Source organism: Chrysochloris asiatica, unplaced genomic scaffold (assembly GCF_000296735.1).
Source record: "Chrysochloris asiatica unplaced genomic scaffold, ChrAsi1.0 scaffold00303, whole genome shotgun sequence".
In the NCBI taxonomy this organism is placed as follows: domain Eukaryota; kingdom Metazoa; phylum Chordata; class Mammalia; order Afrosoricida; family Chrysochloridae; genus Chrysochloris; species Chrysochloris asiatica.
Window position 1 is genome coordinate 3078401 of NW_006408821.1, and position 5207 is coordinate 3083607.

The 5207-nt window shown below is 36.7% G+C and overlaps 1 pseudogene; it reads right to left on the reverse strand.

The window, feature by feature from the left end:
- Positions 1-293: 293 nt before the first annotated feature.
- LOC102832845 overlaps positions 294-5207 on the reverse strand; it is a 13603-nt pseudogene continuing 8689 nt past the window's right edge.

A 5207-nucleotide genomic window follows, 5' to 3' on the forward strand; every position in this document is an offset into this window, starting at 1 on the left:
ATAGGATTAATACACAGTATAATAACATACATATTTTCTAAAAAATATCCAAGACTCATAGATGCTTCCATGTTCTTTATGTATTCATGATTTCTATCTAATTTTACTTGTCATACATTAAAAGGTAATTAGTTAAGACTCCCATTTGCAAAAATCCTTACAATCAATAAAAAGTACTGGGGGTAAAGCAAAAACTTTCTCATAATGCTGTCATTGCACTACTTCATTTCTATTAAATGCATTCTCTTTCAGTTTTCAAAAAGATTAGGGATGCCCAAAAGCTTACCAACAGTCTATATGTACTCTTTCTGTCCAGTGGATCTTCTTAAATGTTTCCAGACAACTGAGGGAGAAATGATGAATTTTCCTTTGTCTTTATATTCATGAGGCCCCACTCTGCTGTGAGTTTTCCTATGTCTAGCTAGTGCTGACAGTTGATGTAGGCTTTGAAACACTGCTTAGAATCATACGCACTCTCTCCACTGTGAGCCATTTGAGCTCTGAACATAAACGAAAGGTTTCCCCACATTCCTTACATTAGTAAGGTATCCCTCCACTATGAGATCTTGTATGTGCCTTGAGGTGTGAGGACTGAACAAAGGCTTTCCCACATCCCTTACATTCATAAGGCTTGTCTCCAGTGTGTGTTATTTTTAATGTACAGTGAGGTGTGAGGACTGAATAAAGACTGTCCCACATTCCTTATGGTCATACAACCTCTCTCCAATGTGATATCTTATGTGTACATTGAGGGTAGAGGAGTGAGTAAAGGCTTTCCCACATTCCTTACATTCATAAAACTTTTCTCCACTGTGAGATCTTTTATATGTATTGAGGGTTGAGGAGTGACTAAAGGCTTTCCCACATTCCTCACATTCATAAGGCCTCTCTCCAAGGTGAAATCTTATATATGCATTGAGAGTTGAGGACCTACTAAAGGCTTTCCCAGTCATTACACTTAAAGGCTTCTCTGCACTGTGTGTTCTCTTATGTTGAGTGAGCTGTGTGTGAAGCTGAAAGGCTTTTCCACATTCCTTACATCCATATGGCTTTACTCTGCTGTGAGATCTTAAATGTTCAGTCAGGTTTGAGGAATACCTAAGGGCTTTCCCACATTCCTTGCATTCATAAGCTTTTTCTCCCAGATGAGTACTAATATGTTTACTGAGGGCTGAGGGATGACTAAAGGCTTTTCCATATTCTGTACATCCATAAAGCCTCTCACCACTGTGAATTATTTAATGTTTAGTGAGACATGAGGAACAACATTTGAGTTTCCCACAATCTTTATTTTCACAAAGTTTCTCACCATTAGCTGTTTTGAATGAGGGAAAGTTTCAGGTTTCACTCTGTTCTTTACACTGCAATGGTTTGTATTCAGTGTCAGATCTGATGGGAAGGTTACATGCATGATTACCACACTGATGAAATTCAAAAGGGTTTACTCCAACATGCATTTCTTTGAGCAGTACAACTTTCATTCAAGGAGGCAAGTTTTTCACATTGATCACCTTCTTCATATTTCTTTACTTGCAAAGAAGTTTTCTGCCATATATTTTCTCATACACTCTTCCTTGTTGACGTAGTTATTTTCATTGCCACAGAGTTCACAAAAATTTTTCAGTATGGATGAACAAGCCTCGTTCTTCATCCACTGCACCACTATAAGCAGACAACATTTGTCCATTATTATCCTGTTGAGAGACTGAGTGAGTCCTGGTAATTTAAGGTTTCCAACATCACATCTCTGTAAAATTTCCTCTGAGAAAAATTCAGCAATGCCCACTCTTTTTGGTAAAATTCCATGTCCTCATCTGCAAATACTACCAAGTCTTTTGATTCCATGGATGTGTGATATGGTCGCTCTCAGTCCTCAGCTGCCTAGACTGGATTGCTTACCTCTGTGCTACACTCAGACCTTAAAACAGCACAGAAAAAAGCCCTGGGAACAGGGACTGGAGGGGCCGAAGCCAGCTGTCTGGACTCAGATTAGATGCTGACCCTGGACGCATGGCTTCCGGTTCTGGAGCAGCCCAGGACAACAAGGAGGCCAGCACCGAGCAGGAGAGCCAGAGCAGTTATCTTCACTCCCGGTAGGGGACTTCAGGAGTGAAAGAACCCTTGCATCAATTTATTTATTAATTATTAATGGTAACAGTTGCTTCTCTAATAAAAGTGAAGAACCTGGAATTGATACCTAAATAACCAAAATTCCTGGACATATAGACCCATTCTGTTAGGTCTGATATTTCTATGATTTTTTTTGATGACACTAAAGCTAATATGCAATCTTGTTGGCTCTTTATTTAATGTGAAACTCATGTAGAAAGAGCTACCATTAAATTTTAAAAGTATGTTAGGTACAAGAGCTATGGATCTCCTGAAGTACTGTTAAAATTGAACAACTAATAATCCTATATACCATCTGGAAAGCACAATATAAGGGAGCTCAGGGTGCAGAATTTATCATTATTATCCATTTAAAATTATCTCTCTTATTGAATTGCACAAGCCAGATAACCCTTTTGTCAAATGATCTATGCTGAGGCTAGAGAAACATAAGTAGAACTTGTAAAACAATTTATTGCTGTTGAAAAAGTTCAACATCCTAACAAAATCCTACTCATTTTAATATAAAGAACACAAATAGGAATCAAAGTATCTGAGTTCAGAGAACACTCGTTTACTAGCTTTGTAACCGTGCCACATTTTGTCAGATAATAATTTACTGTAAGGAATAGAAACTAATGCAGAAAAACTTAGGTAAAAATGATGAGAATGGGTTTTTAGAGCAAAATAGATAAATCCAAAGCCTCAAACATATTAGGGCCATTCTTTCTTTCAGTATGTCAAGACCTATGGTACATTCAACACTATAATCACATGTTGTTCATAGTACCAGCAATTAAACTCATAGTGAGTGTGACATTTAATGCTACATGTCAAATTGACTAGACTAATATTCTCAGTGTTTTGGCAGACACTGAATTGGGAGCTCTTCCATAACGTAAAATAAAGTTATCATTTTCCATGATGTGATCAGCCAGTCAGTAGAAAGGGGGCATGAACTTTCATCCATATATAAGTTAATGTTCTGGTAAATTTTGCTCACTTTCTCAACCTGTACTTTTGCATCTCCTGCTCTCAGACTTTAGGGGTATAACACTGCAGATGTCTCCAGTTATGCTGCTTGAAGCACAAATTTTTGATTCACCAGCCCCTGTACCCCTGTAACAGTTGTTAATTTGTCACCTGATCTAAAAATTCTAGGATTTGCTTTCTTTGCATGTAATATTTTTGCAAAACTACAATTTATGGATGATACAATACCTTATCTACCCTCATTATATTGTATAGAGCATTGTCTTGGATCAGGGAACTCGCTTCATGGAAACTGAAGCATAGTAATAAGCCTCTGCTCATGGAATTCATGGTTCTTATCATGATCTTCCCTCGCCATCAGTCAATTTTCATATTGTGGTGAGTTGCATGTTGATATAGTGCAAGAATTTGTACCACCGACATTTCAAATATCAGCAGCAAAAATTATGCACAGTTTCATTGGAGTTTCCAGATTAAGAACAGACTAGGAAGAAGGAATAGATGATCTGTTTCTCATGGATTAGACCTGAAAACCTTGTAAATAGCAGCAAAACATTATCTGGTATAGTGCCAGAAGATGAGCCCCTCACATTGAAAGTTTTTGCAAATATGACTAAGGAAGAAATGCATCCTCAAAGTAAAGTGCACATTAATGACATGGATGGAGCATGGTCCAGAAGAACCTTCATTTATGATGGAACATAACACAAAATAAGAAGAATCAGATGCAAATATCCATTAATAATCAAAACACGGAAAGTATGATGTATGAATCAAGAAAATTTGGAAACTGTCAAAAATAAAATGGAGCACATAAAGATCAATATCCTAGCACTAGTGAGCTGAAATGGACTGGTATTGACCATATTAAATCAAGCAATCATATTATGTTTAAGAAGTTTCAGATCATCAGCCATAACAAGGCCAAAGGTCAACTATGGATACAATTAATTGCTCATTTATAGCTTCAAGTTGAAGATAAGGAAAATTAAACAAGCCAAAATATTACCTTGATTATATCCAATCCTAATTTAGAGACAATTTCAGCCTGAAGTTGTGATATGGTGTGTCCCACAGTCTATCACTATCCTTCATTTGACTGATGATATTGAACTTACACCCTCGGAAACCCTGTACAGGGTCACTATGAGTCGGAACCGACTCGATGGCACTTAACAATAACAACAACAACATATTCATAGATTTAATCAGTTTGATTTATGTGAATTCTATTTGGTGAAATGCATGTGAATGTTTATGTTATTTAAAAAGTCATTTGCAATGAATAAGTCACTGATCTTACAAAATTATATCATGAGGTCCCCAGCATCATTTCTACCACCAAGGTGATATCTTTCAACTACTGAATTTCTTCTTTGTTATCAACCCTAGCATTCCAATCACTAGTAATTATCAGTGCATATAGATTGCATGTTTGATCAATTTCAGTCTGTAGAATTTGATAGAATCCTTCAATTTTAACATCATTGGCTTTAGTGGTTGGTGTGTAAATTTGACTAACAGTGGTGTTAAATGGTCTCCCTTGTAGATGTATGGATATTATTCTATCACTGACAGTACTGTATTTCAAGATAGATCTTGGCATGTTCTTTTTGATAATGAATGCAATAGCGTTCCTTAAAATTTGTCATTCTCAGCATAATAAAACATATGATAGTTGGCTTCAACATGGACAACTCCAGTCCATTTCAGCTCACTAATGCCTATGATGTTGTTCTTTATGTGTTCCATATTCTTTTGAACAACTTCCAATTTAACTAAAACGTTATTTCTATATTCCATGTTTTGATTATTCATGGATGTTTGCAGCTGTTCCTCCTCATTTCAAATTGTGTACCGTCAGAAAATTAAGGAGCCAATGGCATTATTCTGTTCATATCATTATGGACAGCTCTACTTTAAGAAAGCAACTCTTCCCCAATATTTTTACTGCCTTCTAAAGTGAGGGACTTATCTTCCAGTGCTATATCTGACAATATTCTGCTGCTGCTCATTATATATATATATATATGGAGCTCTGGTAGCGTAGTGGTTATGAATCGGGCTGCGAACCTTAAGGTCAGCGGTTCGAAACTACCAGCTGC